Source organism: Ictalurus furcatus, chromosome 14, assembly GCF_023375685.1.
Source record: "Ictalurus furcatus strain D&B chromosome 14, Billie_1.0, whole genome shotgun sequence".
Lineage (NCBI taxonomy): Eukaryota > Metazoa > Chordata > Actinopteri > Siluriformes > Ictaluridae > Ictalurus > Ictalurus furcatus.
The window spans coordinates 5,273,121-5,300,316 of record NC_071268.1 but is presented as its reverse complement, the minus strand read 5'-3'; the positions used below and the strand labels follow the sequence as shown (position 1 = coordinate 5,300,316).

The 27,196-nt window shown below is 40.2% G+C and overlaps 1 protein-coding gene across 1 annotated transcript in view; it reads left to right on the top strand.

The window, feature by feature from the left end:
* Window positions 1–19,084: 19,084 nt before the first annotated feature.
* The window catches only part of lingo1a (leucine rich repeat and Ig domain containing 1a), a 160,536-nt gene continuing 152,424 nt past the window's right edge, over window positions 19,085–27,196 (top strand). The window contains exon 1 of the mRNA XM_053640962.1: window positions 19,085–19,484. The gene's annotated coding sequence lies outside the window, so the exon portion shown is untranslated. The remainder of the gene's footprint in view (window positions 19,485–27,196) is intronic.

Below are 27,196 nucleotides of genomic sequence, written 5' to 3'. Positions count from 1 at the left end.
ATTAAAATGCAAATCAATTTATAACATTTTTGATGTGCGTTTTTCTGGATTTTTTTGTTGTTATTCTGTCTCTCACTGTTCAAATAAATCTACCATTAAAGTTATAGACTGATCATTTCTTTGTCAGTGGGTAAACATACAAAATCAGCAGGGGATCAAATACTTTTTTCCCTCACTGTAATATAGAGTTTTCTCAGAATCTCAGAAGAAAAAATTTAAATAACTTTCAATCTACACCCAATTAGTGAACTTATGTAAGTGCAGGGTAGATTGCTGTTGTTTGTGCTGTAGTCCAGGTTTTAATATTGTTACCTTTTTTTAAAAAAAAAATTATTACAAATAAAGGACCTAAACTCCCCTCGAAAACTAGTGGAATGGCAAGGCCAATTAATCTGTTTGTGTTTTACACCAGAGATCAAAAGAGTTTAGGATGATGATCCTAAAACGTCTTCAATCTACAGAAAAAACAAATGAATTGGCCTTACTGTTCCAACAATTTTGGAGGGGACTGTATTTCTAGCAAAGCCTCTATATTTTCAGTAGCATCAATGAGCTCATCTTTAGACAGGTCACTGAAACCTAAAAAGTAAAATGGATACACTTTTATTGTATATTGTATATAAATTCCATCACACCCATGTGTTTGTGCTTGTCAACATCCCATTTCAGATTTAGTCCCCTTTTTTCTAATAACATCCACTCTTCTAAGAAAGCTTTCCACTAGATTTTGGGCGTGGCTGTGGGGATTTGTTTTCATTCAGCCACAAGAGCAGTAGTGAGATCAGGCACTGATGTTGGGTGAGGAGGCCTGGGGTGCAGTCGGTGTTCCAGTTCATCCCAAAGGTGTTCAGTGGGGTTGAGGTCAGGGCTCTGTGCAGGACACTTGAGTTCTTCCACTCCAAACTTGGCAAACCATGTCTTAATGAAGCTTGCTTTGTGCACAGGGGAATTGTCATGCTGGAACAGGTTTGGGGCCTCATAGTTCCAGTGAAGGGAAATTGTAAGACTACAGCATACAAAGACATTCTATACGGTAAAATTGTTTCCTTCAATTTGGCAACAATTTGGGGAAGAACCACATATGGCTGTGATGGTCAGATGTCCACAAAACTTTGGACATATGGTAAGAAATGAAAACAGTGATGAAATAAGTTTTTCTTCTCTTTCTCATCTTTTCCAACAATAAACTTTTATGGGAAATAATAAGACATCCTGTAAGTGAAAGACTCCATTTTGGAGGACATTTAAATGACTCCCGGAGACTACTGCTGAAGATGATTACAACATGCAACCCTTGGCAGTGTTCCCATCCTATTGTAATCATCTTCTCTTATACAGGGGAAAAACAAGGGAAAAGCAAACTTTTCCTTTTAAGGATTTAGGAAAGTGAAGTGAAAGGCAGTAAAATTATATGATTTTGTATGGTAAACATGAAGATGGGATTCGATTAGGAAAGCAGACTTTCCCTGAAGAGTCTTAAATGTCTAAAATGTTTTGAAATAATACATTACAGGACAGATGGTGTTTATAATCAAGTTTCCTAACTACTTCCAATCTCCACTAGGGTTGCATTTATAGCCAGGGAATCACGATTGGCCGACTCACGATAAATCACTGATTGGTTCATTTCCGCAGCTCTGCTTGCTATTCTGCCACACAGAGAGCAGAAGTGCGGCGCCAACCTTCTCTTTTTTTTCTCCCAATACCAAGGCTCAGTAAAAACATGAGTTTTTAATGTGTTTTATGCTTCTTCTTTCATAGCTTATTTAAAAAAAACAAACAAGTTTGGACATATTAATATGCATGCTATGACTTTATTTCATCAAACATTTTTTGCATATACAGTAGTTTGTGCTTAGTAAAACTTTTGGACACACTTTGGCCTGAACCTTTTCTAAGTTTATACTTAGTGTGAAGGTTTAAGTTTAAAACATGTTTCTAACTTTTGTACAAGTAAAGCAATTTGCGCAGTGAAAACTATGTATGTACATGTGTATGCTTAGTTTGTGAAAGTTTGTATTCAGGATAACTCGTTTATAAGATTATGTTTAAAGCATGTTTATACTCAGTTTGGTTTGCACACGTTTTAGTATGAACATTTGTACAAGTCTATGTTTAAAGAATATTTGGTAATATGTGTATGCTTGCTATAAACCTTTTGTAAACACTTGTTTGCATTTCATTACTACATAATTTTCTTCCTTAAATAAAAACTTCTTAAACTTTATTTTGTCTCCTTAAACTCTGGTAAAACACGTAAACTGGTATAAAACTTTTGAGTCAAACTCTGATACCCCCTTACAAGTCATAATACACCTATTTTATCTTCAAGAAAACATTCCTGTGCAAAACTCTGGAAACTCTGGGAAGTATCTCACACACAAAAGATACAATGAATGAATTAACCATAAATTAATGAATTTGCAAAAATGAGAGGAAGGTGGGAATCTGATTGGACAAAGGGATTTGGGAACATTTTTGCCTGGTCAGTGCTACATTATGATTGATCAACTATGATTGATGCAGCTACTTTACTTTACTTAACTTTTTGCACGTGCGCACACAGCATTAATCCATCCAGATTTGCTTTGGACAATCACTTTTATTTTCTGGCCAACCTTTCAGTATGACCTCTTTGAGTTCCTTGAATGTTCCATCCCACTCAGTTGCTTTTCTTATTTGTCTATTCGCTCATGAGACACAGCAAGTGAGGTTATGATTATGTCAACATATGTCTGCAATTTTCTCATTGTTTGAATTTTCATGCTTGTCGACAGCCCAAGAAAGTGTAGCTGCCGCAAAAGTGAATTTTCCTGTGTGTAGATCATTTTGACATCATGTTTTTGGATTTTGATGAGCATGCGTTGGATTCTCATGGGACAGTTATTTAAGGCCTTGGACATTATGGACATTAGTGGCTTATGATCAGTTTCCATTTCAAAGGTCTGTCCATAAACATACTGATGGAATCTTTCACAGGCACATGTACTAGCTATAAGTTCCTTATCAATTTGTGCATAGTTGGATTCTGCACTTGCCAAGGCTCGTGACGCATAGGCTACTGGTGCCAACTCTCACCATGTTGCTGCACAACAGCACAGCACCTTGGCCATATCGTAGGCATCTGCTGAGATCCTAGTGCTCTTGTGTGGGTCATAATATCTTAGCACTGGCTCTTCTGTAATGATGCGTTTCATGATTTGAAAGCATGCCTCCTGCTTGTGAGACCACAACCACTCATTCTTTTGCTCAAGGAGACATCTGAGTGGAGCAGAATGTGTTGACAGCTGGGGAGTGAATTTGGTCAGGTATGTGACCATTCCAAGGAATCTTCTCACTTCCTCTTTATTTTGAGGCCATTCCATGTTGACTATTGCTGAAGTTTTTCTTGGGTCTGGCCTAACACCTTCCTCAGACAGAACATCTCCAACAAAAGTTAAGCTCTTAACTGCAAACACACATTTCTCTCTATTCAATTTTAGATTGGACTGTCTTGTTAGCTCCAGGACCAGCCTCAATCTTGCATCATGTTCCTGCTGGTTTGAACCCTATACAATTATGTTATCCATCATAGTCTCCACACCTGGTAAATGCTCAAAGATCATGAGAATTGTTTTGTGGTAAACTTCTGGTGCCAAGAGAATGCCAGATGGGAGACGGAGAAAATGGCGTATTGAAGGTACACAATTTTGAACTTTCCTCATCAAGTTTCATTTGCCAAAAGCCAGACGATGCATCAAGCTTATAAACCACTTTGCTCCAGCAAACACTGGTGGCTAGTTTAGAATGTTCCCATTTTATGGCCCTGTTGAGATCTCTTGGATCAAGACATATTCTCAAAGCTCCACTTTTATTGAGCACAATAACAAGTGAACTCACCCATTTTGGTGGTTCATCAAATTTCTTTATGACCTTCGGCTTCTCCGTGCGGGCTAAATCCTCTTTGAGTTTTCCTTGCAAAGGAAATGGAACTTTTCTGCACATGTGCAAAACTGGTTTCACCGTGTCCTTCAAAAACATATTTGTACTCCTCCATGAATGAGGTTTCATCTGTTTCATCTGTGATGTCACTACAAACACTCCAAATCACTCCAAACACCCCAAATGAAGTTTTCACATGTGCTCAGTCCTAAAATTGGCTGGACACTCTTTTCCACAATCAGTATCTGTGTCTTTAACAGCTGTCCCTTTTGTTTCAGAGTCAACAGGCAGCTCCCCTTGACAGAGACATTCTCACCTGTGTATCTATCCTGTTACTTTCACTTTTACTGAGTGTATTTTGCCTTTGACTTTTTTTTTTTTTTTTTGGGTTTTGTAGTCGGCCATAGACTAGAGGTTAACCTGTGCACCAATATCTAATTTGAATCCAATTATTGTCTCGTTTACAGCCAGTGCTAAAATCCATTGAGCTTTGTTTAATGTGCTGGTCTGTACAGAATCAACACAGAATTCCTCTGGCTGCTCTTCTACTGCATGTACTGTCAGCTTTGCAACACTTTGCAATTTTTTTTTTTTTTTCCACAGCCGTTGCAGATTTTTCCAGAAGCTGGACATGATCGTGGCATGTGTGTACCTCCACATATTCCACATTTACTTTTTGGAGTTTTCACCATTTGCTGCTTTTGCTTTGTGAACTGTTTTGTGTTCTGTGTTCCTCTCTTTTTATAGCATGCACTGCAGCAGCATCTCTATGCAGTTTCTTGTGCATGAGTTTTTTCAGCTGCTCTTCACATATTGACAGCATTCTCGAGTGTTGGAGCTGGTTCACGTCTTTCCCTGAGACCATTGTCAGGATTCCCACAGACTATTCGGTCTCTCACTAGTGAATCTCTTAAATCTCAGTGTGTGCAGTTCAGCAAGGTACTGGTCAAAACTCACTCCTTGTTTCCTGTCAGCAGAGAAAAACTTGTAACTCTCAAATGTGACATTCTTGCTTGGCACAAAGTATTCCTCAAATTTTGCCATAAGAGCAGTCAGTGTTAAATTTGCAATGTCAAGTTGAAAAGTATTATAACTGTCCAGTGCATCCCACAAGATAGATGTTGAATCTCTGCTTGAAACATTTCCCGTTATCAGCAATATTACTGCTGAGTTGCATAGGTAATGGTGTATTTACAGTGGGGGGAAATAAGTATAGAATGTGTCAACATTTTTATGTTCAGTAAATATATTTCCAATGAGGTTATTCACATGAAATTTTCACCAGACATCAGTATTAACTATAGAAATCTGGAAATATAAAGAATTCATAACATTAAAGTTCATAAATAAAGTTAAGTGTAATAAAGTGGAATGACACAGGAAAAAAAGTAGTGAAGATGCTAAGAAAAAGCAGTTCCCTTTCAAAGGGAACTTCGACGTTGCGTTTAGCATAACACTATGGGAAGCTACGCAATGTCTCATTCCCTTCTCAGGGAACAGGATTACATGCGTAACCCAGACGTTCCCTTTCAAAGGGAACTTCGACGTGGCGTAGCTTCCCATTGTGTTATGCTAAACGCAATGTCTCATTCCCTTCTCAGGGAACAAGGTTACATGCATAACCCAGATGTTCTCCAAGGCAAGGAACCAGTTGAAATCTGGAAGAAAGTAACCTCCTATCTGTGCAAATTAATATCAACTGGGTTAGTGATTTGATCTTGTTGCGACGGACCTACGGCTGGCACGCATGGTATCAAAGTCACTCCTTCCCTGACTGCCGCGCAGGCACGAAGCGGACAGCCTCATGTCAAGCCCGACGACAGGTGGAAGGCCTGTCACGATGGGGCGGAGCTGCCGACACAACCCCTGCCGGCGATTGGGGAGTCGGTCGGGAGAATTCCACCACTCAGCAGACGAGGGAGGGGTATAAGAGGACGCTCTTCCGCCTGTGCGATTTGGAGTAGTAGCTCGCATGACATGTGCGCGTCACTTCTTCATGAATGGTTCCGACCTCCATACGGCTGCATTCTTTTCTAATCGCTCTCTCTCTCGGTGTCTCTCTTTCCAGAAGGCTCGGGTTCAGACGAGGACACGGCTTGGTGAGCTCACACGCGACGTTTAACGACGGTACGAGAAAGCCCTCACGCTTCAGGGAAATCCCGAGACACCCTGGAGAGCGCCGCAATCCCAGCCCCAAAATCACAAATCCTCACACACTCACACCTCCGCGCACCTCCTCACTTCTGACAGCACCCGCATAAGAGAAAATAAAATTAATCACTTGATCACTGTACCCAGCGTCTCCAGCGTGTCTGTGCTCCGCCCCATCACGGGCTATTTCCCTATAATCTATAAAAAGGCTTTTTATTACCAAGGTGTCACATAAGAAACATCCCATGATGAGTAAAAGCAAAAAACTCTCCCAAGACCTTTGCAAACTTATTGTTGCAAAACATATTGATGGAATCATATACAGACGTATTTCAAAACTTCTGAATCGTCCAGTAAGCACCATTGGGGCCGTTATCCAGAAGTGGAAGCATCATCTCTCCATAATCAACCGGCCACGTACAGGAGCTCCTCACAAGATTTCTGACCAGGGAGTCAGAAGAATAGGCAGGAGAGTAGCCCAAGAGCCAAGGACCACTCGGAAAGAGCTCCAGAAACACTTGGAGGCAGCAGGTACCATAGTCACAGAGAAAACAATAGGCAGTGCGCTACACCGCCATGGCCTCTATGCACGCTCACCCCACAAGACTCCATTACTAAAGAAAAGGCATGTCAAAGCTCATTTAAAGTTTGCTACAACTCATTTGGACAAGCCTATGAAATACTGGGAGAGTGTAGTCTGGTCAGACGAGAGCAAAATGTAACTTTTTGTCTGTCATACTACACACCATGTTTGGAGAAGAAATGGCACTGCACATCACCCTAAAAACACTATACCAACAGTGAAGTTTGGAGGTGGAAGCATCATGGTGTGGGGCTGTTTTTCATCACATGGTACTGGCAGACTTCATATAATTGAAGGAACGATGAATGGAGCCCTTTACCGGGAGATTCTTGAGAAGAATCTGCTGCCATCCACCAGGATGATGAAGATGTGACGTGGGTGGAGCTTCCAGCAGGACAACGATCCAAAGCATACAGCAAAGGAAACTCAATTGGTTTCAGAGAAAAAAAATCAAGGTGTTAAATTTACATGTTATCAAGCATAACATCACAGTTATACAGTATACTACATTGGGTATTCTCCCTCTCTCTCTCTCTCTCTCTCTGAGGTTATCTTGAATTACTGGGCTCCTTACCCTAGGCTGTGGTAAATAGACAGCAAAATCATAAGCATAGACTTTTCATTGGTGACGGAGGGGTGTGATGCCCCTGTAATTGAAAAACAGCCTCTAGTCAACCTTAAAAAAACAGGAACCACCATCCCAGTTTGCCAGTCCAGAGGCACTGTTCCATATCTAGGCTACATTGAAGAGGCATTTTAACCACAAAACGTCAAATCTTATCCATACGAGCAGCCAGGGACATGCAGAGAGTTCCTCATTGGCAGGAGCTCAAATGTAAAAAAAAAAAAAAGGGCTATATCACTAAATATGTCATTTGACTAATTTACTACTTTAACTACTTTACTATCTTATTTTAACTGTATATTCTTATCACCCAGGTAGACATTGTAAACAGACTGTGTGTGCTCACTATAATGAATATGAGAATGACAACCTACATTTATAGAAATAATAACAACAAAACAGCAACTTTTAGTGGAGAGATGAATCTAAAGAATTTTTAAAAGAAAATGTAAACATTATGAAATAAACAACAACAACAAAAAAAAACTACAGTATTACCATCCACAAATGTAGTGACCCACCCAGTGTATGTCACTTACTGTGAAGTCAGTAAAATGATTAATTTCACAATTACATTTGGCAGCAGCACTGCTTGCTGAACTGGCTTTTTAGTCTCAAAGCTGGTCATTTTTGCCTTCTAACTTTCATTTAAAAAAAGTTAAATTGAGATTTTAATGATTATATCACAATTTTTTCATATCACTTAGGCTACAGGACTAAATTTGCCATATTAGGTAACAAGGGGCAACTTACTATATGTATATAGTATAAGTATATTCACAATCTTGAAAAGTGGGTTTGTTATTATTCTGTGCTGTGACTCTGCATCTCATGCTGGATGGAGCAGACGCTTTCAGTTTATAGCGTCAGTTGAACGGTCTACAACTGAACTAAATGTTGCTGCAGGAGGCAAGGGTAATCTGTGTATGGCCGAACAGAACACGGGTAAGACAGACTTTCACTATTTGTAAACATATGATACATTTTTGCAACTATCTGTCTCATATTAGCTCACCTTTTTTCATATGTTGATAAGGAAGCTGTCACTTTTGCTGCCTCCTTCTTCAGTTTTTCTTTAATTTTCTGCGTCTCTGTCTGTTTTGCATCGTGCCTTTACTGATTATATGAGGTTACTTGCATGTCTGGAACTGTAACGAACTTGAGTAGCTAGTACTTACTAACACATTCCCTCTCAATCAATTTGAAAACTACCGGTGATAAGGATATAAAATGCTACTAATATTACAAAAAGGTTAGTAGAAGAGCTAGTGGTTTCAGCATACCTGTCTGCCTGTTGAAGCATGACACAGCGTGATTGCGTCATGACAACCAGACTATCTGACTGCAGACTCGAGTCAGACAAATAAATAGGAAAATTCTCAGACTTACTTGTGATTAATTTGCTATTGTTATGTGCACGCTCTCATGTTAATTTGAATTCAAATGCTTTTTACAAAATATGATTGTTTATTAATTAATGTTGAGAGGGGCACTTTTAAATAATTTAGAAAAAGGGCATGGGCTCAAGTCCCCAGAGCCCACCCTTCTGCACGTCACTGCCAACAGCCTTGCTGTTATAAAAGATTCTAACCACCCCACATGTGGGACCACATGACCTATTTAGTCCATACACACAAACAACAGTCATAGCTTTCCTTCCTGAGATGCAGATCCTCACAGAGGCAACCTCCACACTCTCAGGAGTAAGAGAGAGAGAGACCACTCAACTGAGAAGTTTGTTACTGCAGCCCATACTATATACAGTGCTGTGAAAAAGTATTTGCCCTCATCCTGACTTTTTCTGTTTTTGTGTATATCTCATACGAAATTGTCTCAGAAATTAAAACAAAATCAGGCAACCTGATTCAACACAAAATACAGATTTTAAATGATAATGTTATTTACTGAAGCAAAAAAAGATATCCAACACCAACTTGGCCTGTGTGAAAATGAATTTGCCCCTGTAGTTACTAATTCCCCAAATCTAAGAAATTGCATTCATAATGGGTTTCATCTGGACTAGACACAACCAGGCCTGACTACTGCTAGCCCTGTTCAATCAAATCAACTCTTAAATAGAACTTGGCTAAAGGTCTTACCCAGAAACACACTATACCAAAGTAATTACAGAAATGATGAGGAAGAAGGTGATTGAAATACATCAGTTTGGGAAGGGTTACAAAACTATTTAAAATGCTCTGGGATGCCAAAGGACCAAAGGACCACATTATCTCCAAATGAAAAAACTCACAGTAACTACTAACAGTAGTTAACCTTCCCAGAAGTGGCAGACATTCCAAAATTCCTCCAAAACCACAGCAACTACTCATCCAGGAAGTCACAAAATAGCCAAAGACAACATCAAAGGACCTATGGTACAGGCCTCTCTTGCATCAATAAAGGTCACTGTTCATGAATCCACTATAAGAAAGACACTGGGCAAAAATCGTATCCATGGATGAGTGGCAAGGTGAAAACCACTGCTAACCCAGAAGAACATTAAGGTTCGTCTGAATTTTGCCAAAACACACCTTGATGATCCTTAAACCTTTTGGGAGAATGTTCTGTGCACTGAAAGTGGAACTGTTTGGAAGACAGTGGTCCTGTTACATCTGGTATAAACCCAACACAGAATTCCACAAAAAAAACATCATACCTACGGTCAAGAATGGTGGTGGCAGCGTGGGGATGTTTTGCTGCTTCCGGGTCTGGGCAACTTGCAGTAATTGAGGGAAACATGAATTCTGCTCTCTAACGGAAATCTTAAAGGAGAACGTCCGGTCTTCAGTCCGGAAATTGAAACTCAAGCGCAAATGGATTATGCAAGACAATGATCCAAAGCATAGGAATAGGGCCACCTCTGAATGACTCAAAAATAGCTAAATTAACGTTTTTGAGTGACCTTGTCAGCCCTGACTTAAACCAATTGAGATGTTGTGGCAGGACCTTGGTTATAGTCGAAAACCCTCCAGTGTGGCTGAAGTTAAGCAGTTCTGCACAGAAGAGTGGGCCAAAATTCCACTGCAGTGCTGTGAAAGACTGATCCCCAGTTAACAGAAGCATTTTTTCCAATTATTGCTGCTAAAGGTGGCACAACCAGATTTTAAGTTTAAGGGGGCAATTAATTTTTTAACATTGGTGATAGGTGTTGGATAACTTTTTTTTGCTTCAATAAAATAAATAAATAAATAAAACTCTATTGTGGTTTTAGTCAGGTTGCCTTTCTTTTATGTTGTATTTCATTTGAAGATTTAAAACTATTTACTATGAGATATACACAAAGAAACCAGAAGAAATCAGGATGGGGCAAATACTTTTGTACAGCACCGTATGGATATCAGGCCAACTATATCTCTACTATACCTTTCCATCTTACTAACCAACTTAGATTCTTTTCCCAACCAAAAAGTGACAGGGCTATATTCCCAGAGTTTCCATTGCAATGGTCTAATCCATCTAATAGACAGATAATTTATTTGTCCTCAAAGAGGAAATTTGTTTCCACTGTGGGTGCATAGAAAAACAAATACAACAACACCATACATATAAACCATAATAAACAATCACAGGCATAGAGGGGAGAAGGGAACAAAAGAAAACATCAAGATCACACAACAAATGCCAGAGCATAAGATGGCATCACAATGGCTGATTACCTATGTGTTTAATGCTCGTATAGCCATGGGATACTGTCAATCACATACTTCCCATTTGACTGGCATTGTACCTGATAACCTGTTAGGCTGGACACCAACCCCAGGCCTGGCTCCAAGGGTGGTTCAAGGACGGTGTTCCTTTGGTAGCCTTAGGACTGCAATTGCTAAGATCAGTTTTGCACTCAAGTCTCCATTATTAAACAGTCAATAACTGCAACACAATAGACTTTAAGTTAAAACTATAATGAATTCAGAAATGACTCTGATGCTCATACTTAAGTTCTTAAGTTCCTGTTTACACGATTGCACTTTTTGACTATATAGTATACATTCATAACAGGGAACTTATTTATAATCACACTTCCATTGTCACCCAGATGAGGATGTGTTCCCTTTTAAGTCTGGTTCCTCTCAAGGTTTCTTCCTCATGTTGTTTTTGCCACCGTCATCCCCTGGCTTGCTCATTTGGGACATATCTATGCATTTAAAATTTATATCTGGAATTTATGTATTTTTGTAAAGCTGCTTTGTGACAATGTCCATTATTAAAAGTGCTATACAAATGAAAAGGAAATTAATTAATTAATTGGAGCAGGGTACACTTAGTCTTATTATTTGTACCTCTTTTTCTGATCTCTCACATCAGATCTGTTTAACAAGGGTGTTACATGACAGACAGTAGCCCTGAGCTTCACCAACGTACACTTACTTTCACTACAATAGTCACTATTAATGAAGGGGTGCTTGGTAATCATACCATGTTTTACATACCAGAACAATCATGCAATTCAAGTAATACAATAATAAAGCTTTGACTTTGATAAATCTTCTTTTTAACATCCAGCACAGTTCTAAAACAGATACGAAATATGAGAAGCACCAAGCATCTCATTTAAACGATCACAAGATACTCCCTTTTAATTCAACACAGCCGCTTCATTTGAGACACAGAGAAACAGAGTGTGGTTTTCAGAGCAGCCACTCAGCCAGGTATCATTTTGATTCAAGCAGTGGAGTTGGGAAATCTGTTCCATTTGTGTGAATCAATCAATATGTGGATGAAAAACATGCTCTCAGGGAACAAAAGCAGACACAGATCCTTAATGCTGGAGTAGACTATAGCAGAACAACATGTGCTACACGTGTGTATGAATGTAATATCTTAGTACTGCTAATGTGGACAGAGGTAATGAATGAGAACAGTGTGAACTTCTTTTGCTTGATACTATACTGATTCCCCATGCAAAATATAAAAAAGTAGTACTCATTTTAAAGTTTAATAAAGACACATTTCCCTTTCAAAAGGAACTCAAGGTTGAGTGAGCTTCACACTGGGGAAGCGCGATTGCGCTTGACCAGTATCAGAAGTCTGTGTAAAATCACACCTATTTATAGGCCTGCAGTGGTCACATGGCATTTCGGTACCTTTAAACCACATGATCAGCTTTATTATCTTCAGCGAAGCTGCATGTCAGTTGTCTGTGTGAACATTTCTAAAAACTCTTCACTTCTATCTATTTTCAGAAACTATATATATGTGTGTATATATATATATATATATATATATATATATATATATATATATATATATATATATATATCTTTTCTCTTTTCTTTTCTCTTCTTTCGCTATCCTGTTGAACAGAATGAGCCATAGAGAGTTTAGAAAGTGAAAGGATCCGAAACCCAACTCCCTTCCTCGGGGCTCTGGGCCGGCTGCTGTCAAGGAAGCCAGCCAACTCAGGTCCTGGGGGTCCTGTATGGATCTGGAGGAGGAACCGTATATGAGCACTGCTCTATCTCTTGCTTTTAACTCTGATCCGACTCTCCGCTTCTGGATTTTGGAGCTCACGTAGCAACTTCTCCTTCTGGTTTGTAGAGTCAACCCACCCTCTCTGACTCTGAGGAGTCAGAAGGGGGAGCCAGTGCACTAAAAACAGAGAGCAGCTCTCAAGCCTATAAAGAGCTGCTCGAAGTGATCACTAGGGCTGAAACTAAGATTAGACTGGGCCAGGGAAGAGGAAGTGGCTCATGGCAGGCTGGATGAGCACTTTCTCCCCAGTGAAAATAAATCTCCCTCACATTGCAGAACACTTCAGCCATTTTTATAACCCTGCAACACCAGACTATTTGGCCATCGTGGGAAATAAACAGTAAAGGTATTTTGCTACACTGAAGGTGGAGGACACACTTGCGAGCTACCTCTCTCCATCGCGGCAGGGAAATTGGGGGCTGGCTTTGCCATCCAAGCCTTGTAAGACCACCTCGGCATTGGTTGGCAAAGCCTATGCAGAACTGGGACTTGCTTGTGGGTCGCTGCATACAGTTGAAGTGTTGCAGGCCTACCAGGCAGGCCTGCTGAATGAGCTCGACAGTAGGGAGGGAATTGGGCCTGAGGCAGTGGCGGAGCTTTGCCGGGCCACAGATTTGGTCGCGGAGGAGAGACACCTATGGCTCAACCTCTCAGCCATGGGGGATAAAGATAAGATCTCCCTGCTGGAAGCCCCTGTTGAACCTTAAGGCCTGTTCGGCAACATGGTTAAAGCAATCGCCAACAGGCTTCAGGAGGTGAAACAGATAACGCTTCAGCTAGTTCCTTCCTTGTCATGGCGAGTTCGCCCAGGCTAGTACTAGTGTGAGGATGGCACAGAAGATGAGTGTGGTGGCCCACCTCCCCCTGCGGAAAGCCAGGGTGACCACTCGGCTACAGTTGCAGCCTGCTAGTAAGCCTGATTTAAGAATGATTATCAGTGGCAAAGAAGGCAAAGAATGAGTGATCCTGATGGGCTGAGGAGGGAGGTATCAGCAGGCAAAGAAGGAGTGATCCTGATGGGCTGAGGAGAGAGGTATCAGGGGCTTGATGTTGTAAGGGCAGTTAGACCCCAGTATTACTGTACTGGGGGCTAACCCTAGCCAATGTCATCCCATTTTTACAATTTTCTATGGTCAGAGAGCTGTCACAGGCAATGAAAATCTGATACTTTCCCTCTAAGAAAATGTGAAAAAATTAGCATCACTAAAAGATCATTGGACAGGCCGGACAGCCGGACAAAACTACTGCCGAATGTCTCTCCATGGGTTCTGTCCACCATAGAAAAGTGCTCACCACAGTTGTCAGCACAGAGCAGAGCCTGATGTTAGCGCAGGAAGCAAGGTCTCTCTTGGACAAAAGGACCATAGCACATGTAGCCCTTTCTCTGTGGGAGGAAGGTTTTTACAGGCATTATTTCCTGGTCTTAAAAAAAGATGAGAGTATCTTTTATCTTTTATATTTTAGACGTGCATCATCTGAGCCATACTCCTCAGACATATAGGTTTAAGATGCTGACGTTCAAGCTTATCGTTCCACAGATTCAATTCGAGGACTGGTTTGTGATGATAGCTCTAAAAGATGCATATTTCTCCATAGAAATATTGCCCAGTCACAGGAAGTCCCTGTGCCTGTTTGGAGGCAACACATACCAAAATTGGATTCTTCCCTTTAGTCTAGCTTTACCTCCTTGCACTTTAACAAAGTGCATGGATGCCACTCTGGCTCCCTTGCAACTCCAGGGCATCTGTGTACCAAACTACCTGGACGACTGGTTAATTCTAGCATGATCCAGGGCATGAGGAGCTTGGGGCTCAGGTTGAACCTCAAGAAAATTATGCTTTCTCTAGTGCATAGGACAACTTTTCTAGGGATTATATGGGATTCAACTACGATTAAGGTGTTTCTATCCCCAACATGCGTATGGTCAATCCTATCAACATTGAGCAAGATAAAGCTGGGTCTGGGCATCTGCTCCAGTCTCTACGAGAGACTGTTGGCCCTTAGGGCAGCAGCAGTCAACATCATACCATTCTGCCTATTGCATTTGAGACGTTTCTGTGATGGCTGAAAAGTCAGGGGTTTCATCCGAGGACAAAACCCTGAGAGTAATTAGTGTCATGCAGCAATGCCTACGTGCTCTGAGAATTTGGAAGTGTCCCCCGGTTTCTAGCCTTGGCTCACACTCTAGAGGTGTCTCCTTATCACAAGACGGTAATGACAGACACCTCCCTCACACGCTGGGGCGCAGTCTTAGACAGCTGTCCAGCTTATGGTCTCTGGAGCGGCCCTCATCTGGAGTGGCATATAAATTGCCTAGAAATGCAGGTCATATTTCTAGCACTGAAATTCTCTCTTCCTTAATTGAGTTCACTATGTGTTTACAGACAACACAGCGGTGGTCTCAGATAACAACCACCAGGGAGGATTATGTTTGCGCCCCCTGTTCAGGCAGGTGCAACTAATGCTTCTCTAGGCAGAGGGAAAATTTTGTCATTGAGTGCAATGTACATTCTGGGCAACCAGAATGTGGGGGCAGACGTTCTGTTGAGGCAGGGGCTGAGGCCCAGGGATTGCTGGCTCCATCCACAAGTGGTGGTGTCCATAGGGCAGAGGTTTGGCCAAGCAGGAGTGGATGTGTTCGCCTCCAAGGAGACAACACACTGCCCACTGTGGTTCACCCTCACTCCTCCTGCACAATTAGGGCTGGACGCCATGGTGCACATGTGGCCGAGGTCACATTTATATGCTATCCCCTGATCGCTCTGCTCCCCCAAGTTCTAGCGAGAGTTCGCCATGATGGTCAATGTCTGCTGCTAGTAGCACCTTATTGGCCAGCAACAATATCCTTGCTAGATGGCACTCCTTTGGAGATTCCCATCTGCAGGGATCCACTGTCTCAAGCCTGAGGGCTGATTTATCATCCTCGGCCGGAACTATGGAAACTGTGAGTCTGGCCCCTGAGAGGCACCAGCTCATAGATTCTGGTCTCACACCTGAAGTTGTAGAGACCATGTAGAATGCTGGAACGGCGTCCATGACGAAATTTTATGCGCTCAAGTGGCAACTATTTGTCTCATGGTGTGAGGAAGGTCAGCTAGACCCACCAAACTGCGCAATAGCTGGAGTCCTGGCATTCTTACAAGGACGATTCTCAGCAGGGTTGGCTCCTCCTACAATCAGGGTCTACATGGCCGCCATTTCGGCCAGCCATGCCCCTGTTAATGGAGCCTCTGTCTGGCAACATCCCCCTCAGGGAACGGGGTACTTCGATTTTACAGCCTTAATATACATACCGGCCCAGGCTCAAGTGTCTTGCAGTGACCCTCGGGCTTGGGTCTTTTTGAACAATCCATACCCTCAGTATGACAGAGTGGGTATTCTCGTTCCCACAGCGTTCGGCTAATGCAATGTGACGTTCCCTTTGAAAGCGAACAGGGTTACATGCGTAACCCAGACATTTCTCAGCAGGCTTGGCTCCTTTTACAATTACGTTGCCCCCATTATGGCCCTATTGTCACATACTTCAGATACTGCATTTCCTGACATACTTCAGATACCGTGTTTCCCCACAGCGTGAAGCTCACGCAACATCTCGTTTCCTTCTCAGGTAACAAGGTTACACGTCTAAGCAAGACATTTTGTTTACCTTTCATTCATTAATTTACTCATTTGTTTATTCATTTGTTAAAGCAAATAATTATTTTAAAAAATATTAATTTTAAAATTTAGTATTTTAATATGTATAAGTCAATTAAATTTGAATGTGCTCATCAGAGCACTAAATCCAAAATGCTGCATAATGGGGCCCTAGATAATGATTAGTGTGAGTGATAATGAGTGTAATGAGAACCATGTTAATATGTACAAGTTAGTGAATGCTGGCAAGCTTTGAAATATTTCAGCAAAGGTCAGCACAAAGAGAAACAGAGTGAGATACAGGAGACGGCAACACAGTGTAGAACAAAATAATCAATACAGTATCAATCCACCCCACAACAGTCCTTAGACATGAGACATGCACGAGGAGCTTTTGTAATGGAGTGAAGTGCATGTGTTTCTGCAAGCAGACTTGTCAAGCTCTCTTCATTCCAATATAGCCCTGGTTCAAGGGTAATAGCATTATAGCATTGAGTAAAAGTTTCCTCACAAGGAGCTAGATGTAATGATCAGGGAGAAGGAACACTGTTAAGGGATAAATGTGCACTTTAAGGCTAAAAGCTCTTCTTCCCTTATGAGAGACCTGTTGCCTGTCCATTTGTATTTGTGTTCAGAATTCTTCACTCCACTGAGAGATACATGTGGCAGTGGGGGCATGGTCAACCATTGGCTGTGAGAGAGGAGGAAGGTTGAACTGGCATTTAACGAGCGATTGATCTTACTTATATGGTTGGTTTTCCTTTCAGCAGATCCTATGAACCATAGAAAGATGGAGATGGAGCCAATGTGACACACACACACACACACACACACACACACACACACACATTTGAAATTTAACTTTAGTTTGCATTAGAACAAAAGTCTAAAGTGTAACTATTTCACTAAATGGTCTGCACTTATATAGCACTTTCTTAACCTTAGTGGTTCTACAAATGACTTTACACTATTTCTCATTCACGCAAAACTAATAGTAGCAAAGCTACCATGCAAAGGGCTAGCTTGCCATCAGGAGCAAGTCTTGCCCAAGGATACTTCAGCATGTGGAGTCATGTGGAAATCGAACCACCAACCCTACAATTAATGGACAACCTGCACTGCCACCTGAGCCACAGCCACCCACTAGGAAGCAGACTGAAATACAATGTGGCAGAGATATCAGATAAAACTGATCTGATGGGGTGCAAGATGACAGAAGAAACTTAAAAGAAGAAAAAGACAAATCTACATTAATGCCTAGTAATAAGGCTGCAAAGGAAATTCTGTACCCTACTTATCTAAGAGCTCTTTTCCTATCTTGGCATTAAAATACACTCCACAATTTACAATATATCAAAGAAATTTTGAAGGCACTTCAGAAATACAGTAGATTTAGATAAATGGAAGCTTGCAATAGATTTAGATGAATGGAAGATTGCAACAGATTTAGATAAATGGAGTTCTTCACATGCTTCTCTTCAGGGAAAAATAGCCACTATTAAGATGATCTTTGATTACAGCTTAACTTTATATTATTCATGATACCACTTCCTCTGTCACTAGATTTTTTTAAAAGCGTGAATGCTCAGATATCTGAATTTGGTCAGGGCAACATGCCAAGATCAGTTTAACAACACCGTCTTGCCTTAACCAATCTCAGTAATTTTTACTGGACATTCCAGTTGAAGTCCATAAAAAATGGCATATTCTATGGCTGCTTGGAGACAAATCAAAGCCTCTAGTATCACCTCATATAGGTTATCCCTATGAAGGTATAGGCCATAGGAACCTTCAACTTAAATTTGATATCATTAAAGTTGATTCAATTATGTTATATATCAAATATGGAATTCTTCTGAAAGCTATTTTGGAGGTCCCTTTAAATACCGCACAGCCTGATATGTAATAATTATCATTTCTTAAAATGGGAATACACCCTTCTCAGATTCTTTTCTGGCTATGGTATAAATATTTTTGGGTACACTGGCTTACTGTCATTCCAGTGGATCATTAATTCAATGTTCCTGTATCCTCTCATTATTTTTATTTACAGTTTTGAATTTCCCCTGTAGTGTATGTTTGAGTAATCCTATGAAAAAGGATGACAATATATATTTACTTGAACCATCAGATGAAAATGCAGAATGACATAGCAATGGAGACAAAATTGTTACTTCTCAATTTGACAGTAATGACAGTTAACATGTTTATAACCTGTTGCAACATAGACATAATACAAATACTCACACAACAAAATACAACACAGACAAGACACTAACCATTTGAATAAAAAGAGGTATAATGTTTCTCTACCTGTTGTAGAGTGATATATGTCTTACTTAAAGGAAGCATTAGGCTGTTATCATAAATGTTAACTTTTGTTTCTGTATGACTACAGTTAACTGTGATTAAATGTGTGGTTCATGGATTCATTTATAGGCCATATTTTGTGTCAATTCATATAATTACAGCTAAGTTCTAACTAGCTACATATTTCATAATATTCTTTTCCTTCAGGATAGAATTCAGTGTACATATTTCCCAATTATTTTTCTAATGTTCATTTTAGGGGACAGAATTGCCATCCATGAAAGCATATTCCCTGTGTCCCCTGTGGGTGCTATGCCTCTGTCTGCTCACATATCCGTTATCCTTCCCTTCTGCTCTTCTACCTCCCACTCAAACTCTTTCAGCTCCTCCTTCTATGTAGCTCTATCCTGGAAGCCCCACCTTTCCTCTCCCTCCCTTCCCCTCTCCTTCTCTCTCTCTCTCGATCTCTCTCTCCCTTTCTCTCTCTCTCTTACACTCTGCCTCACTCTGTACTGCCTACATGCTGTATGTGTGTGTCAGTTCGTGCATGTTCTGTTTGCTTTATGTTCTTGCGTGCTCACACCAAATGGATTTCTGAAATGTGTGGACACAGATAACAGCCATCTCATATTTCTTTCTCGATTTACATATCTATTTATCAGTGATTTTACCTATACCCCGGCAGATTTGCTCTAATGGCATCTACAGTCATATTGCTGTTTGCTGGATTTAAGTAGCCTTCTTGGATGCAGAAGCAGATCAATACATACAGCTCTGCAGTAGTTGCTGGTAAGGCCTCTTTCTTTTGATTTTGCTGAACACTTGGTGGGTTGGTAAAACCTGTAAACATTTGATTGATACAAAATATACAGACCTGATGTGGAAGACAGTGTAACTGACATATTGACAAATGACCCAGATCTTGTAAAGCTGTGCAGCAAAACCTCTCCAGTATAATATCAATCAAAATAAAAATATTGATTGTGTGTACTTCTTTTTGATTGGTTTATGTAAGAAACTACAAATTTCTGTACATTTGTGAGAAGCAGGGGCAAGTGTTCCATGCATAATCTTAAGTGCATAAAATTCTTTCTGATCCTGTTGTTAGAACATTAGAACAGCTGATTTTAGCAATTGTTAACTGCTTGTTCATCTTAAGGCAATATAGACAGTATAGAGCAACTTACTCTCCCTAGTTCTAATTTGACATTTGATAAAATACCCCCAACTTCCCATTAAATACCCCTGTCAAGAAAAGTGCCTATATAAAGTAATACTTTATTATTAATAATTTATTGTGTTACAGCATAGAACCATAATGTATGTAACTATGGATTTTTGCCACTGATTAAAATAAATTATTTTGTAAAGTCAGAAAATATTTTATTGCATTAATAAAAAAATAAAAATAAAAATCAAGTATATAACTATACAAGTACATCAGTGATTGGTGTCAGTTACTCTTGTGCAATCTTTTTTGTGGGAAGTCTCATCTTGACTGTTCTCATGTTATCACGTTCAGTGTATATAATTTGTGAACATAATATATTAAGCTATTCTACACATGATCTATGGATTAAGCTTTGGAATTTAACTGGGTCACTCCAGGGCTTTAACTGTTTTGGTTTAATCCACTTCATTGTGGCTTTTGCATTACATTTCAGATCACTGTCCATTTAGGAAATGATTAATCTACCAAGACCCAGTTGTTTTGCATATTGCAGCTCATTTTACTCCATGAGCTTAGTCCTTAGCTTAGTAGATTCTACCTTTACATTTTTCAGTCACTGCCACATTGAAAAAATCACAATGCTTTAGAGGTGGTGATTTCAGTGTGTTATGCCATGTTAGATGGCATCCCATCTAAGTGTTCGCAGGATAGGCTCCAGATCCATTGATCAGGATAGAGGTGGTTAGTAAAAATGGTTACTAAAAGTCAGTGAGTGAGTGAGAGAATGTGTATATCATTATACAGAGTCCTAAATGAAGACATTTGTTTTTAAGATGAAAAGATAAATTTGAGATGATGGATCAGAATTTCAGCTTTCATTTGCTGATATTTATGATGTGTGAAACAACTTAGAACATGGCACATTTTGTTTGAACCCGGGTTTTGCCAGGGGTTTAACAACCAGACATGGAACAGGTTGGCCAAGGAAAACAACAGCAGGTGATGACAGATACATTGTGAAAACTGTGAAGGAAAACCCCAAAACAACAGTCAGTGACATCGCCAACAACCTCCACAGGGCAGAGGTGAAGGTATCACAATCCACAGTTCAAAGAAGACTTTTAGTGTAGAAATATAGAGGCCATAACACAAGATGCAAACAACTCATCAGCAGTAAGAATCAGAAGGCCAGATTGGAATTTGCAAAGAAATACAGATATGAGCCACAAAGGTTTTGGAACCAAGATTAACCTCTAATAAAGTGATGGAAAGGCCAAAGTGTGGAGGACGAATGGATATGCTCATGATGCAAAACATAGAAGCTCATCAGTCAAGCAGGGTGAAGGTACTATCATGGCTTGGGCTTGCATGGCTGCCTCTGGAATGGGCTCATTAATCTTTATTGATGATGTAACTCATGATGGTAACAGCAAAATGAATTCAGAAGTTTACAGAAACAATCCGTCTTCCAGTTTACAGAGAAATGCATCTAATCTAACTGGGAGGAAATTAATGATGCAAGACAATGAGCCAAAACACAACAAAGGACTTATGGGTGAAAAACGTGGAAGGTATTAGCATCAATCACCAGACTATAACCCAGTTGAGCAGCATTTCACCCCCTGAAGAGGAGGCTGAAGGGAGACCCCCCCCCCATCACAAAAGAACAACAGTTTGGTGATGCCAGTGGGCCACTGGCTTAATGCAGTTAGTGCAACCAAGGGTGACATGCTGTGAGTATTTTAACACATCTAGATGTGAATATCATAGTAATATTAGACAATCAAAAGCATGGTTGTGATGTGTCACTTATGGCCGTGATTACCTACACTCACATTGCACACTTGTGCCTACAGCCAAATCACAGCCATGCCAATATTAAGTATAACTACATATTGCTTTTATACAACAGTTCTATAAAAAATAAATTAATATTGCTTATGTGACATTTCAGACACAGTATGGCCAAATGTTCTGTTTATTTTTTCTAGCAGAAATAGATCTCGAAGATGCCACACTCACTTTATAGCACATCAGCTAGCTGGCCAGCTAGTTCACATTTATTTGTACATTCCTGTTGAAAGTACCTCTGTTAAAAGTGGCATCCTTTCTTCCTTTTGATCTTCATCTGATGAGCTTTCATATTTTAGTCCAAAAGCTATATTCCTGAAATGCATTTGCCTAATGATGTCATTAACACTACTGTAGTACCGGTTGTGAACTAGGAAGTGGAATTTTAATGTGATAAACACAGACAAGCAGAGTGATACACACAGTGAAATGTCCTAGTGCAGTTATACGAAATGTAGGCACTCTTGGAATGACGCTCAACCAATCAAATTAGTGGACAGGAACTAACTGTTATATAATCATTTTTTGATCTCAAACACAGTTGTGTTCAGTTTATAGCAAAAACCAAAGAATTGACCTTGCTGTTCCAATACCTTTGGAGAGGACTGTGCCATATTCCTCTCCACAGCACTTCTCTAACTCTCCCTTCACTTCCGTTTTCTGTTCTGTTCTCTTCTCTTCTCTTCACATTGTGTTCATGGCATGAGCCTGGCAGACTGTGGCTAAATGCTGAGAGCAAACCAAATCATCTTTGAAAACAAAAATTTGTGTGTGTGTGCGTGCTTGTACACCATTGTGTGTACTTTCTATAACATTCACATGTACATGTTTGATAAAGGCAGGGAGGAGTTTTTCATGCTAAATCTTTGGCACGTGTAAAACATTGAAAGTGCCAGATGTCCATCACTTTTCATTCTCTGCCAAACTGCAAAACTAGATGGACAGGAGCCAGGCAGAGCCACTTTTATTTGCTGGTGCAGGAAACACACACACACACACACACACACACACACACACACACACACACACACACACACACACAGTTTGAAAGCTCAATGCCGTCATGCATGTGCACATACAAATAAATTATGATTCTAAATATAGATTCTTCAGAGATAGACACTTGAGTCAAAATATACTGAGCATCACAACTTTTACAAGATGCTTGTCATTTTCTTCAGGGAAGAAGAAAAGCAATGTTAATGGCTTTGAAGGAGACAATTGTATTATGGTGTTTTTGCCAAGGCTTGGAAACTGCAGAGCAGCTAAAATATTTTAGGCAAAAAAAAAAAAAAGTCTTTACTGTAAGGAACATCAATATTTATCACATTACCTAATACAGGGTAAAAACCACAATAAGACACTCAAGGCAGGAAAAAAATAAAAGGTAAATCTTATCAGTGGCTGTGAGCAGCGTTTCCACTTGGTTGTCATGGCAGAAATCTAGGTGAGAGAAAAAGGGCCTCTGAAAATGGTTAACAATTTAAAAGACATGTACTAATAGTGTGGAAAAAGAAAGTACTCACCCTCATTCTTGTTTTTATTAATCAGGGCCTAAGGAACAATTGTGTGGTCAGGTGACAACAGAAAAAACAAAACTTTTTTTTTAGTGTGGGGGGTGGGGGGTGGTGCTATTTTGTAACTATATTTTTTGTTCCGAATTGAATGTGAGTTTGTCATAATAAATTAGACAGAAATACTTAGGTCCCCCTCCATTGCACAAATTTCACTGCTTCATTGCAGTTCAGACATAACTATCAATATAACAAGTTAGCGAAAATAGTCTTAGTAATAGTTTCCATAATTATCAACAATGTGTAAGTGCATCCTAATCAGAAGTTTACAGTTGTTACAATCTGTATTGTAAAAAGCGCTATATAAAGTTAACTTGACAGTTGTGCAAGAGCTCACTATTGTATGTGTTTCCCTTCCAAAAGGAGTACAGCATGTAAAAGAGAGAAATTATCCAATAACACTGCACATATAACAAAGCTGATTTTTTAAATGTATTTATTATTTTTCTTATAAAAAAAAATATCAGGAAGCATACCCACGCTTCAACCCCCCCAATGTTCAAACCAAATCTATGCCCTTGTGTGTATATTATATGTCACGATATAGCGGCGGAGACGGATGCAAGTGCAGATTAGATTTTTAGTTGAAAATACAAGTGAACGCAAAACAGTAACTATAGAACTTGTGGCAAAAATTAAGGCAAATAATAAACATTAAACAAATACCATAATCCCAGCGACAAAAACAACAGCAGAGAAAGACAAACGCAAGACAAGGAGTGCAGTGCAAACTGTGGCTATATACACATGAGTGCTTGTTAACATGAAAGTGATTCAGGTGCAGGTGGTCATGTGACTGTGATGCAGTGAGGTCCAGTGGCTGCTGGGAACTGCAGTCCATAGTTCCTTCTATGAAATACATGACAGAACCGCCCCTGCCCAAAAGGCGCTACTCCCGGAGTGCCAGAAAACACTCCTTCCCCTGGCGGTCTTCACAGCCCCTTAGATCCTGAGGCAGGCATTGTCCAATAGATAGCAGGCTCTTCAAGGAGCCGAGGGGCAGGCATGAGGTTGGGGCAAGCTTGCCGGGTTCGCTAGACAGCACACAAGCATGGGAAGCTGGGTCATCAGCTTCAGCAGGGCGAGAAGGCAGAGCGACGTCTTTAGCGGAACAGGAAGGACTCAGCAGACTCAGGAGTAAGCAGAACTTGGTTAGCCATGATGTCGACCTCAGACAGGAACTGGGCGTGCTCTCAATGGGTCAGGTGTTGGGCGGTCTCTTCCACACCGCAGAGAGATGACATGATATCCTCAGCCTGGCTTGAATGCAGAGTGATGGCTACTGCACAGCCAGCAGGAGGAACAAAGCTGAAGGCAGAGCCTGAGGGGAAAGCGATGTTCCCCATGAAGCTAGAGGGGGGAGCAATGCTCTCCGCGAGGTCTGAAGGGGGGAGCAAAGTTCTCCATGAGGCTAGTGGGGAGAGCGAGGTTCTCCATAAGGCCAGAGGGAGCAGCAATGCTCCCCGTGAACCATGAGGGGGGAGCGACATACGTCTTCAGCTGAGCAACATGCGTCCTCAGCCGAGCAGGAAGGCGGCGCGACATCATCAGCTGAGCAAGAAGGCGGAGTGACGTCCTCAGCCGAATAGGAAGGCGGAGCGACGTCCTCATCCAAGCAGGAAGGCGAAGCAATGTCCAAAGCGGAGCCTGGCGTACTGACGTCTGAGGTGGAGCAGGAAAGAAAAGAGGAGCTCTTGGCTGCGCTGGGAGGCAGTGCAACATCTTCAGCTGAACAGGGAGACTGAGCAGCGTCCACAGCTGAACAGGATTACTGAGCGGCATCCTCAGACTAGCAGGGAGGCTGAACGACTTTCTCCGTCAACTTGGCAGGCTGGACGAGATCCACAGTGGGGGAGGGATGGTTCCAGCCTGCTTGGAAGGCTCCCCTTTGGCATACCCCATAAGGGAGTACATCACATTGAGCCATTCCCGATTGGCTTTTATGAGGGAGAATATCCCCTCCTTCTCCCACCTCGGCTTCTCCCTTTCATACAAGGCCTCTTGAACTTTGAAAAAATCTGCTGCATCCATAGTAGGTCTTACGTTCTGTCACGATTTAGAAAATTGAAAATACAAACAAACGCAAAACATTAACTATAGAACTTTATATATGACGCTGTATTATAAAGAAAAACAATATATACAACAATTTATATTATTACTAGCATCAGTTGTTGGTCCATCAGTTTATTTTATTTGTTTATTCATTCATCTTCACTACCTGCATTATCCTAGTCATGGCTGATCAGTAGTGTATGCCAGTAAAACCTGGTGTGAAACAAAACTTCACCTGTTATGTGATACCAGTCCATTGTAGGACATCATTCATGCACTTGTTCAATGGGACATTTAGAATAGCTAATACAACAACTATCATGTTTTTTTGGTAGATTGGAGATAACCAGAGGACCTAGGGGAAACCCATGGAGTTATTAACTTCATTAAAACTCTCCTTCATTACACATGTAAATTAAGCAGGTACATCTTTAACTGAAACAGCATTGGTGATTATGCCAGACTAATTTCCCCTCTAATCATTTACTTTTGTTATCAGTAGCTGTGCAACATTATTGTTGATTGAAATGAATTGTATATCATTTGAAGAAGCCAAATGTATTTTTTTAAAGCACACTTCATCTTGCTACAATGCAAAAACTTACATTTAAAACTGAAATACCTCAACTAGAGTAATAATAGAGTAATAATGTAATCATCATTTATACCTGTACACAGGTAAATTAACAGTAATATGAGGTATGCTGTTCTGTTGTGAACTAAAATAACATAGCTAATATTGAACATTCTTAGCACTACAGTGCATCCTTCTTGTGCATTAGGAGAGAAAGTGTCCTTAAACTGTTGTGTGCCCACCACTGAATGACCTTTTTTATCACTCTGACAAGCCATGCTATTTTTTACAGAGATTTGAGACATTCCATAAAGAACATTAAACGGTGGTTAAATTAAACCATAAGGCAAACCCAAGGTTATATAACACACATTAATCATTGTAATATCTTTGTAATGTCTTTGTAGTGTTTATACAGAATGACCTGCTTCATTTTTACATAATATTGGTGCCCATGTTGTATGAAAGTGTCTAAGATGCTATGAACTTTGACACACTTTTCACACTTGTTTCTTTTTAACTGTACTCTGTGAGCATCATTAGACTAAGTCGAGGTCAGGTGCATATACATTTATGGTATGGGCACACACTCGATATTTGGGGTTATAACAGCTTTATGGTAGCATGTCTGTATGCAGAATAAAGAAGCATCCCCCACTACAGTGCTCTTCATCAATCTGTTTATTTATAAAAGTGCTGTACATTTTTATACACCAAAATCTAAGCATTCTTTAATAGTGACAGATGAGATTTTAATTTAATTGTTCAAAATGATTATTAAAGAAAATTTATTGAGCTCATATTGACTGGGCTAATTGTTGCTATTTGGGCTATAGGTAGCAGGTGGTGTTCACATATATTTGGTTTATAAACAGCCTAGTCTGTCTGACTGGTTTTTCATTCTTGTTGTCCATTCTATCAGGATTAATTCATTAAGAAGCTCTGACTGTGTCTGATACTATCTTTCTCAAACACATTAATTATAGACTTAATAAATCATAGCAGTCTTAGTGAATCAGTTTAATAGTGAGGTGAAAGCATATCTTTCTTTTTAAATCAAGTAATTAAAAAGTGAAAGAATAAAAACGTTTTCATTTTCTTAATGCAGTATTGTTTTTAACTGATGGAGGAACATAAATAAAATGATGTGTCTATTTTGGCTACATTTTAAAATGAGGTTGCATTCAATTTCAAATGGTAATCTGGGACAAATTTGACAAGAGTCTGACCAGCATTCTGCTTCAACCACGTTCTGAATAAAAGCTTTGATTTATGC